The sequence below is a fragment of the Arachis hypogaea genome, chromosome 13 (genome assembly GCF_003086295.3).
Source record: "Arachis hypogaea cultivar Tifrunner chromosome 13, arahy.Tifrunner.gnm2.J5K5, whole genome shotgun sequence".
Classification (NCBI taxonomy): Eukaryota; Viridiplantae; Streptophyta; class Magnoliopsida; order Fabales; family Fabaceae; genus Arachis; species Arachis hypogaea.
This window is the reverse complement of record NC_092048.1, coordinates 91,048,692-91,060,661: the sequence shown is the minus strand read 5'-3', so window position 1 is coordinate 91,060,661 and position 11,970 is coordinate 91,048,692. Positions and strand designations below refer to the sequence as shown.

The 11,970-nt window shown below is 39.6% G+C and overlaps 1 non-coding gene across 1 annotated transcript; it reads left to right on the top strand.

The window, feature by feature from the left end:
- The first annotated feature begins 10,441 nt into the window (after positions 1-10,441).
- On the top strand, positions 10,442-10,549 carry LOC112738633 (small nucleolar RNA R71). Its single transcript, XR_003169582.1, has one exon. It is a non-coding gene; the product is annotated as a small nucleolar RNA R71 (small nucleolar RNA).
- The last annotated feature ends 1,421 nt before the right edge of the window (positions 10,550-11,970 follow it).

The following is an 11,970-nucleotide window of genomic DNA, read 5'->3' as shown; positions in this document are numbered from 1 at the left end:
GGTTAGCAAACCGTGTGGAGTCTCGGGCGGGAAAGGCTTTCTCTGATTCATCAACTTTAATGATCCTCTTCACCCACTTTGTTGGCGGCTTGACACTGGTAGATGGAAGTGCCTTTGCCAGTGTTCTCTTGGTTTCTCTCCTAGCCGGTGGCTTGTCAGTGGCCTTCTCTTTTCCTTTCTTGGTACCCATGCCTAAGGAAGAAGAAAAAGGAGGAATGTGAAATATAGATAATTGAAACCGGAAGGGAGAAAAGTCCAAGTGATAATGAATGCCAAAGGAAAGATGTTAACTCAAATACATGGTAGCTACAACATGTAGGTAAGACATCAATTAATAGCAATAAGGCAATTCATAATTAAATAGATGCAAGAGGTGAAAGCATGCAAGGAATAGGCATGAGAAGCATAACTCAAGCATCAAAAATTAAATGTGCTAATATAGAGAGTATTTGTATGATGACAATTGTGAATGATAATCCTAAATACATGTGGAGTGCAAGGGTTGTGAAAAAGAGGCATTCAAGTAAAAGAGTAAAACAAAATAGAGTTCAAGATGCCATAAGGACTTTTTCACAAACACTTGGTGAGCAAGATAGAATAAAAATAAAAATAATATAATCCAAATGTATATGAGAGCCAAATTAAAGTATCAATGGTCAAATCACTCCATATAATAACCACAAAATTTATTGTAGTAAGGTAACATCCAATTAAAATTCCAACACCAACACAAGAATGCATGAAAAAGAAAAGAAAAAGAAACCATAAATAAGTAGGCTAAAAGAAAGATAGAGAAGAAAAAAACATAAATTAATGCAATAATGAAAGAGTAGATGGGAGGAAGAAAAGAACTTTGATGAACAAGATGCAGAAGAAAGGAGGAAAGTAGTAGAAAGTAAGAAAGAATAAGGAAGAAGAAAGAAAGAAAGAAGGAAGAAATAATTAGGATAGAAAAGAATTAGGATTGGGGGAGAGGAGATTTGAAATCAGGCGCTGAAGTGGATAAATTATGCGTCGCATGCGACGCGTACGCGTGCATCACGCGTACGCATGGATCGCGTTAATTTCAGGCAACGCGTACGCGTCTAAGACGCGTACGCGTGACGTTGGTTGTGCAGTTGGCGCGAAGGCAGCCTTGCGCATGCACAACCCTCTGTCTAATACGCACATGTGCCAAAATTGTATACGACGAGTGCGCGTCAGGGACGCGCACGCGTGGATGGCTGATAGCACGCGGAAACTTGTCTCTCAACAATTTTCCTTTGGCAAGTATACCGAATTGTCATCAAGTAATAACTCACAAAAGAGTGAGGTCGAATCCCACAGAGATTAACGGATTAAGCAATCAATGGTTAATTGATTATCCTAGTTAGACTAATCAGATTGGAGTGATAAGCAACAAGGAAATGTAAATGGCATAAAAGTAAAGAAAGCAATAAAGTGCAGAAAAGTAAAATGGCAAGAAAAGTAAATGTAAGAACTAAAAATAAATTGAACATTGGGATCAAGAGATATTTCAATCCTCCGGATCAAGTTCATTCTCATCTCTTCCTCAATCAATGCGTTCACTGATCTCCTTGGCAATCTTAAGTGATCGAATTACAATTCCTTGTAATTTAATCTCTCAAATCTTGATCAATAGCCAATTCCATGGTCAATTGCTCATGAGAAGAGATGAAGTATGGTCACTGATTATACCACATGCTTTCCCAAATCAAGTGTTGGTAGGGTTATAGTCACAGACCCATCCAACCCCAATTTGGTCCAACATGAGAAAGCATTTCTAGCATGATCCCTTCATTCCTCTTCCAAGGTTCAGAAGAGATCCAAGTATGAATAGCTTCTTTTCCAAGATAACTACCCAATTGGATCAAGATTGAAAGCTTTCTAGTAAAATCAAGAGAAAAGAAAGAAGAAGAGAAATGAAAACTATTATTGATCCATCAAATTACAACAGAGCTCCCTAACCCAATGAAAAGAGTTAGTTGATCATTGCTCTACCAAAATAGAAAAGAAAGAAAGTGTAGAAAAGTAAAGATAAAGATTAAAAATAAAACTGAAACTTCAAAATTCATAAATGAAAAGTACAAAGAAAACTAAACTACTCCTAAGGAAGAAAAGAAGAGAAAAGGAGGAAGAGTGGTTGAGGGGAGGGGTCCGAAGACCCACTCCCCTTGGAGTGTGCCAATTCACAGAAGTTCGAATTGGTCTTCACTCTCCCCCCCTTCCTTCAATTCTCCGTTCCAGTATATCTTCAAAGTAAAAGCTAAGGCCTTTATATAGGCTCTCCTAAATTAAAAAATGAAATTAAAAGCAAATTACAATGAAATGAAAATTTCTATTCTAGATGCTTCTTGTGGCCTTGATTGGTTGACACTTGTGGGCTTGCTTGCTTGAGCTTTGAAGTGGACTTGAGAGAGAAGTGAATCAAATTGAGGTCCAAGATGACTTGGCGGTGTTGCTGCCGTTAGCCATACTAACGCTACAAGTGTGGCGTTAGTGCTGAAGTTAGTGTGGCTAACGTCACACTTGCTACCCAGTTAGTGTTTTGGGGCTTAAAAATGCCTCTGGTTTGTGCTCCAATTTCATGCTCACTATAGAGTATTATATATCGTTGGAAAGCTATGAATGTCAGATTTCTAACGCAACTAGAATCATCTCAATTGGACCTCTGTAACTCAAGTTATGCTCCTTTGAAGGGGACAAGGTTGCTGGCATAGTGGCTGGCGTTATTGGCAAACGTGAGTGCCAATAACGTCCGCGATCAGGGGCTGAAAATTGCCAGTTTCTAAAGCTCAACTTAATGTCCACCCCATACTATTATATATTTTTGGAAAGCCCTGGATGTCTACTTTCCAACGCCTTTGGAAGCGCATCATTTGGATCTCTACAACTGGAGTTATACTTCTTGGAAGGTGAAGAGGTCAGCTGGCCTTACTACAGGTTGATACCATGTTCATCTTTGCACTTTCGGGGTAGGTTTTCTCCCTCAAATTTAGTTTTCACCATGTAGTGCCATATATGCTTGGAAAGCTCTAGAATCCTACTTTCCAATGCCACTGGAATCACCTCATTTGGAGCTTTGTGGCTCAAGTTATTCTTGTTTGAAGAAGGCATGGTCAGGCTGCTGGGTGAGACTTTTGCCCACGTTAACTACCACGTTAATGTAGTTAACGTGGGTCTTTTTGCTTCAAAAAAATTAGTGGATATCACCTTTTCCACTAACTTTGGCATCTCCCTTTCCTTCCACATTAGTTCCCACGTTAATGTAACTAACGTGGAAGCTAACGTGAGTCTTCTAGCCTTCGCAAACGTTAGTGGCACTCACCTTTACCACTAACGTTGGCATTTCCCTTTCCTTCTTCAGAGTTAATGCCATTAACTTTCTCACTAACGTTGGGGCTTCTCTTTTCTTCCACGTTAGTGCCCACGTTAGTGAAGCTAACGGGGTCGCTAACGTGGGTCTTCTTGCCCTTTGCTAACATTAGTGGTGTTAACGTTCTCACTAGCTTTCCAAGCTTTCCTTCCTTCCACTTTAATGGCCACATTAGTGGCACTAACGTAGCCACTAACGTGGCTCTTCTCTGCTTCTTTTGGTCTGAAATCAAGCAAACAAAGTGTATCAAAGTAACATAAAAGATAAACTTTACTATACTAAGTGTGCTACTAATGCTCAAAATCATACTTTCACTTAGTGTGATCTATTTCATCATATTTACCATGTCTATTAACTAAAATTCACCTATGCTTGGTAGTGCGCAGAAATTGTGATTACACTTTGATTATGTAAAATTCATTGCTCTTTCTTTCCCTGGCAATGGCGCCAAAAATATGATGCCAATACCATGGTTCACAACTTCGCACAACTAACCAGCAAGTGCACTGGGTCGTCCAAGTAATACCTTACGTGAGTAAGGGTCGAATCCCACGGAGATTGTTGGTATGAAGCAAGCTATGGTCACCTTGTAAATCTCAGTCAGGCGGATATAAAATAGTAATGGGGTTTTCGAAAATAATTAATAAAATAGGGATAGAAATACTTATGTAAATCATTGGTGAGAATTTCAGATAAGCGCATAGAGATGCTTTCGTTCCTCTGAACCTTTGCTTTCCTGCTGTCTTCATCCAATCAGTCTTACTCCTTTCCATGGCAAGCTTTATGTAATGCATCACCATTGTCAATGGCTACTTTCGGTCTTCTCTCGGGAAAATGATCCAAATGCCCTGTCACGGCACGGCTAATCGTCTGGAGGCATCACCCTTGTCAATGGTTACATCCTATCCTCTCAGTGAAAATGGTCAACGCACCCTGTCACGGCACGGCTATTCATCTGTCGGTTCTCGATCATGCTGGAATAGGATTTACTATCCTTTTGCGTCTGTCACTACGCCCAGCAATCGCGAGTTTGAAGCTCGTCACAGTCATTCAATCATTGAATCCTACTCGGAATACCATGGATAAGGTTTAGACTTTCCGGATTCTCATGAATGCCGCCATCAATCTAGCTTATACCACGAAGATCCCAATATCTCGGACTCGGTCCCCTGTATTAGTAATCTAAGAGATACTCGTTCAGTCTAATGTAGAACGGGAGTGGTTGTCAGGCATGCATTCATAGGGAATGATGATGATTGTCACGTTCATCACATTCAGGTTGAAGTGCGAATGAATATCTTAGAAGTGGAATAAGTTGAATTGAATAGAAAACAGTAGTACTTTGCATTAATCTTTGAGGAACAGCAGAGCTCCACACCTTAATCTATGGAGTGTAGAAACTCTACCGTTAAAAATACATAAGTGAAAGGTCCAGACATGGCCGAATGGCCAGCCCCCAAATCGTGATCACAGGATCAGAAATACAATCCAGGATGTCTAATACAATAGTAAAAGGTCCTATTTATAATAAACTAGCTACTAGGGTTTACAGAAGTAAGTAATTGATGCATAAATCCACTTCCGGGGCCCACTTGGTGTGTGCTTGGGCTGAGCTTGAAGTCTACACGTGGAGAGGTCATTCTTGGAGTTGGACGCCAGCTTTTGTGCCAGTTTGGGCGTTGAACTCCACTTTGCAACTTGTTTCTGGCGCTGGACGCCAGAATTGGGCAGAGAGCTGGGGTTGAATGCCAGTTTGCGTCATCTAAACTTGGGCAAAGTATAGATTATTATATATTGCTGGAAAGCCCTGGATGTCTACTTTCCAATGCAATTGGAAGCGAGCCATTTTGAGTTCGCTAACTCTAGAAAATCCATTTTTAGTGTAGGGAGGTCAGAATCCAACAGCATCAGCAGTCCTTCTTCAACCTCTGAATCTGATTTTTGCTCAAGTCCCTCAATTTCAGCCAGAAAATACCTGAAATCACAGAAAAACACACAAACTCATAGTAAAGTTCAGAAATGTGAATTTAACATAAAAACTAATGAAAACATCCCTAAAAGTAACTAGATTCTACGAAAAACATACTAAAAACAATGCCAAAAAGCGTATAAATTATCCGCTCATCACAATACCAAACTTAAATTGTTGCTTGTCCCCAAGCAACTGAAAATCAATTAGGATAAAAAGAAGAGAATATACTATAAATTCCAAACTATCAATGAAACATAGCTCCAATTAAATGAGCGGGATTTATAGCTTTTTGCCTCTTGAATAGTTTTGGCATCTCACTTCATCCATTGAAGTTCAGAATGATTGGCATCTATAGGAACTCAGAGTTCAGATAGTGTTATTGATTCTCCTAGTTTAGTATGATGATTCTTGAACACAGCTATTTTATGAGTCTTGGTCGTGGCCCTAAGCACTTTGTTTTCCAGTATTACCACCGGATACATAAATGCCACAGACACATAATTGAGTGAACCTTTTCAGATTGTGACTCAGCTTTGCTAAAGTCCCCAATTAGAGGTGTCCAGGGTTCTTAAGCACACTCTTTTTTTTCTTTGGACCTTAACTTTAACTGCTCAGTCTCAAGTTTTCACTTGACACCTACACGCCACAAGCACATGGTTAGGGACAGCTTGGTTTAGCCGCTTAGGCCAGGATTTTATTCCTTTAGGCCCTCCTATCCACTGATGCTCAAAGCCTTGGGATCCTTTTTATTTGCCCTTGCCTTTTGGTTTTAAGGGTTATTGGCTTTTTTCTTTTGCCTCTTGGTTTTAAGAGCTTTTGGCTTTTTCTGCTTGCTTTTTCTCTTTCTTTCTATTTTTTTTGCCCCCTTTTTTTTCTTCTGCAAGCTTTGTTCTTTGCTGCTTTTTCTTGCTTCAAGAATCATTTTTATGATTTTTCAGATTATCAAATAACATGTCTCCTAGTCATCATTCTTTCAAGAGCCAACATATTTAACATTCTTAAACAACAACTTCAAAAGACATATGCACTGTTCAAGCATACATTCAGAAAACAAGAAGCATTGTCACCACATCAATATAATTAAACTAAGTTCAAGGATAAATTCGAAACTCATGTACTTCTTGTTCTTTTGAATTAAAACATTTTTCATTTAAGAGAGGTGATGGATTCATAGGACATTCATAACTTTAAGACATAGTTACTAACTACTAATGATCATGTAATGAAGACAAAAACATAGATAAGCACTTAACATAGAAAACGAAAAACAGAAGAAATAAGAACAAGGAATGAATCCACCTTAGTGATGGTGGCGTTTCCTTCTTGAGGAACCAATGATGTCCTTGAGCTCTTCTATGTCTCTTCCTTGTCTTTGTTGCTCCTCCCTCATTGCTTTTTGATTTTCTCTTATTTCATGAAGGATGATGGAGTGCTCTTGATGTTCCACCCTTAGTTGTCCCATATTGGAACTCAATTCTCCTAGGGAGGTGTTGATTTGCTCCCAATAGTTTTGTGGAGGAAAATGCATTTGAGGCATCTCCGGGATCTCATGGTGATGAGCTTCATACGCCTCTTGAGCTCCATGAATGGGCTCTCTTGCTTGCTCCATTTTTTTCTTAGTGATGGGCTTGTCCTCTTTAATGAGGATATCTCCCTCTATGTCAATCCCAGCCGAATTGCATAGGTGGCAAATGAGGTGAGGAAAGGCTAACCTTGCCATAGTGGAGGACTTGTCAGCCACCTTGTAGAGTTCTTGAGGTATAATCTCATGAACTTCCACCACTTCTCCAATCATGATGCTATGGATCATGATGGACCGGTCTATAGTAACTTCAGACCGGTTGCTAGTCGGGATGATGGAGCATTGGATGAATTCCAACCATCCTCTAGCCACAGGCTTGAGGTCCAATCTTCTTAGTTGAACCGGCTTGCCTTTGGAGTCAATTTTCCATTGAGCTCCTTCCACACATATGTCCATAAGGACTTGGTCCAACCTTTGATCAAAGTTGACTCTCCTTGTGTAGGGGCGTGCGTTCTCTTCCATGTTTGGCAAGTTGAACGCCAACCTCACATTTTCCGGACTAAAATCTAAGTATTTCTCCCGAACCATTGTAACATAGTTCTTTGGATCCGGGTTCTTACTTTGATCATGGTTCTTGGTGATCCATGCATTGGCATAGAACTATTGAACCATTAGGATGCCGACTTGTTGGATGGGATTTATTAGAACTTCCCAACCTCTTCTTTGAATTTCATGTCGGATCTCTGGATACTCATTTCTTTTGAGTTTGAAAGGGACCTCGGGGATCACTTTCTTCTTAGCCACAACATCATAGAAGTGGTCTTGATGGGCTTTGGAGATGAACCTTTCCATCTCCCATGACTCGGAGGTGGAAGCTTTTGTCTTCCCTTTTCCTTTTCTAGAGGATTCACCGGTCTTAGGTGCCATCAATGGTAATGGAAAAACAAAAAGCTTATGCTTTTACCACACCAAACTTAGAATTTTGCTCGCCCTCGAGCAAGAGAAGAAAGAATAGATGAAGAAGAAGAAGAAACGGAGGAGAGGGAGAAGGGGTTGTGTTTCGGCCAAGAAAAGAAGAGAGGGTTGTGTTGTGTGAAAATGAGGAAGAATGGAGGGTTATATATAGGGATGGGAGGGGGGTGGAGGTTCGGCCATTTAGGGTGGGTTTGGGTGGGAAATTGATTTTGAATTTTGAAGGTAGGTGGAGTTTATGAGGTAGGTTTATGGGGAAGAGTGGATGGATGTGAGTGGTGAAGAGGTGATGGGGAAGAGAGATTGAGGTGATTAGTGAAGGGTTTTGGGGAAGAGTGTTTATAGGATTGTGTGAAAGAGGGGTGAGAAGAAGTGAGTGGAGGTAGGTGGGGATACTGTGGGGTCCACAAATCCTGAGGGGTCCACAGATTTTGAGGTGTTCAAGGATTTACACCCTTGCACCAAATTGGGCATGCAAAATACCCTTGCACACAACTCTGGGCGTTCAGCGCCAGGTTGGTGCCCATTTTGGGCGTTCAACGCCCATTTGTTGCCCATTTCTGGCGTTGAACGCCAGAACCATGCTTGTTCTGGGCGTTCAGCGCCAGCTCCTCTCCAGGGTGCAATTCTAGCGTTCAGCACCCAGATGATGCCCATTTTGGGCGTTCAACGCTAGAACCATGCTCTGTTCTGGCGTTGAACGCCAGGCAGATGCTTCCTCCAGGGTGTGATTTTTCTTCTGCTATTTTTTATTCCGTTTTCAATTTTTATATTTATTTTGTGACTCCACATGATCATGAACCTATAAAGACATATAACTAAGAAAAATATAGTTAGATAAATAAAAATTGGGTTGCCTCCCAACAAGCGCTTCTTTAATGTCAGTAGCTTGACAGTGGGCTCTCATGGAGCCTCACAGATGTTTAGAGCTTTGTTGAGACTCTCCAACACCAAACTTAGAGTTTGGATATGGGAGTTCAACACCAAACTTAGAGTTTGGTTGTGGCCTCCCAACACCAAACTTAGAGTTTGACTGTGGGGGCTTTGTTTGACTCTGCTTTGAGAGAAGCTTTTTCTGCTTCCTCTCCATGGATGCAGAGAGAGATCCTTGAGTTGTAAACACAAGGTTGTCCTTATTTAATTGAAGGATCAATTCTCCTCTGTCCATATCAATCACAGCTCTTGCTGTGGCTAGGAAAGGTCTTCCTAGGATGATGGATTCATCCTCTTCCTTTTCATTGTCTAGGACTATGAAATCAGCAGGGATGTAAAGGCCTTCAACCTTTACTAACACGTCCTCTACTTGTCCATAAGCCTGTTTTCTTGAATTGTCTGCCATCTCTAATGAGATTTTAGCAGCTTGCACCCCATAGATTCCCAGTTTCTCTATTACAGAGAGAGGCATGAGGTTTATCCCTGAACCAAGGTCACACAGAGCCTTAAAGATCATGGTGCCTATGGTGCAAGGTATTATGAACTTTCCAGGATCCTGTCTCTTCTGAGGCAATGTCAGTTGATCCAGATCACTTAGTTCATTGGTGAACAAGGGAGGTTCATCTTCCCAAGTTTCAATACCAAATAATTTGGCATTCAGCTTCATGATTGAACCAAGGAACTTGGCAGCTTGCTCTTCAGTAACATCCTCATTCTCTTCAGAAGAGGAATACTCATCAGAGCTCATGAAGGGCATAAGGAGGTTCAATGGAATCTCTATGGTCTCTAGATGAGCCTCAGAGTCCTTTGGTTCCTCAGAGGGAAGCTCCTTATTGATCACTGGGCATCCCAAGAGGTCTTCCTCCTTGGGATTCACGTCCTCTCCTTCCCTTCCAGGTTCGGCCATGGTGCTTATGTCAATGGCCTTGCACTCTCCTTTTGGATTCTCTTCTGTATTGCTTGGGAGAGTACTAGGAGGGATTTCAGTGATCCTTTTACTCAGCTGGCCCACTTGTGCTTCCAAATTTCTAATGGAAGACCTTGTTTCATTCATGAAACTTACAGTGGCCTCGGATAGATCAGAAACTAAGTTTGCTAAATTAGAAGTATTTTGTTCAGAGTTCCCTGTCTGTTGCTGAGTGGATGATGGAGAAGGTTTATTATTGTTAAACCTGTTTCTTCCACCATTATTAAAGCCTTGTTGAGGCCTTTGATCCTTCCATGAGAGATTTGGATGATTTCTCCATGATTGATTATAGGTGTTTCCATAAGGTTCACCTAAGTAATTCACCTCTGCTATTGCAGGGTTTTCAGGATCATAAGCTTCTTCCTCAGAAGATGCCTCTTGAGTACTGTTGGATGCAGCTTGCATTCCATTCATACTCTGAGAAATCATATTGACTTGCTGAGTCAATATTTTATTCTGAGCCAATATGGCATTCAGAGTATCAACTTCAAGAACTCCCTTCTTCATAGGCGTCCCATTACTCACAGGATTCCTCTCAGAAGTGTACATGAACTGGTTATTAGCAACCATGTCAATGAGTTCTTGAGCTTCTGCAGGCGTTTTCTTTAGGTGAATGGATCCACCTGTAGAAGTATCCAATGACATCTTTGATAACTCAGATAAACCATCATAGAATATATCCAGGATGGTCCATTCTGAAAGCATGTCAGAAGGACACTTTTTGGTCAACTGTTTGTATCTTTCCCAAGCTTCATAGAGGGATTCACCATCTTTTTGTTTGAAGGTTTGAACATCCACTCTAAGCTTGCTCAGCTTTTGAGGAGGAAAGAACTTGGCTAAGAAAGCCGTGACCAGCTTATCCCAAGAGTTCAGGCTGTCTTTGGGTTGAGAGTCCAACCACACTCTAGCTCTGTCTCTTACAGCAAAAGGGAAAAGCATGAGCCTGTAGACTTCAGGATCCACTCCATTAGTCTTAACAATATCACATATCTGCAAGAATTCAGTTAAGAACTGAAAAGGATCTTCAGATGGAAGTCCATGAAACTTGCAGTTCTGCTGCATCAGAGAAACTAGCTAAGGTTTCAGCTCAAAGTTGTTTGCTCCAATGGCAGGAATGGAGATGCTTCTTCCATGTAAATTGGAATTAGGTGCAATAAAGTCACCAAGCATTCTCCTTGCATTATTGTTGTTAGGTTCGGCTGCCATCTCCTTTACTTGTTCGAACTTTTCAATAAGGTTGTCTCTGGATTGTTGTAATTTAGCTTCTCTTAGTTTCCTCTTCAGAGTCCTTTCAGGTTCTGGATCAGCTTCAACAAGAATGCCTTTTTCTTTGTCCCTGCTCATAAGAAAGAGAAGAGAAAAAGAAAAGAAGAGGAATCCTCTATGTCACAGTAAAGAGGTTCCTTATTGTTAGTAGAAGAAGAGAAGAAGAAAAATTCGAACACAGATGGAAGAGGGGGTTCGAATTTGGTGAGTGATGTGAGATGAAGAGAAGTGTTAGTAGATGAATAAATAATTAGAATGAGATGAGAGAGGGAGAATTTCGAAAATAATTTTTGAAAAAGAGTTAGTGATTTTTGAAAATAGTTTTTGAAAAAGGTTAGTAATTTTCGAAAATTAAAATTAAAAATTAAAATAATTAGTTAAATAGATAAAAAAAGAATTTTTGAAAAAGGGGGAGATATTTTCGAAAATTAGAGAGAGAGAGTTAGTTAGGTAGTTTTGAAAAAGATAAGAAACAAACAAAAAGTTAGTTAGTTAGTTGAAACAAATTTTGAAAATCAATTTTGAAAAGATAAGAAGATAAGAAGTTAAAAGAGATATTTTGAAATCAAATTTTGAAAAAGATAAGATGAGAAGATATTTTTGAAAAGATATGATTGAAATTAGTTTTGAAAAAGATTTAAATTTTAAAATCACAATTAATGACTTGATTCACAAGAAATCACAAGATATGATTCTAAAACTTAAAGTTTGAATCTTTCTTAACAAGTAAGTAACAAACTTGAAATTTTTGAATCAAAACATTAATTGATTATGTTATTTTCAAAAATTTGATATAAAAATAAGAAAAAGATTTTTGAAAAATATTTTTGGAATTTTCGAAAATAACTAAGAAATTTGAAAAAGATTTTATTTTTGAAAAGATTTTGAAAAAGATGAGATTTTTAAATTGAAAATTTGATTTGACTCATAAAAATAACTAGATTTTTTAAAAATTTTTGAAA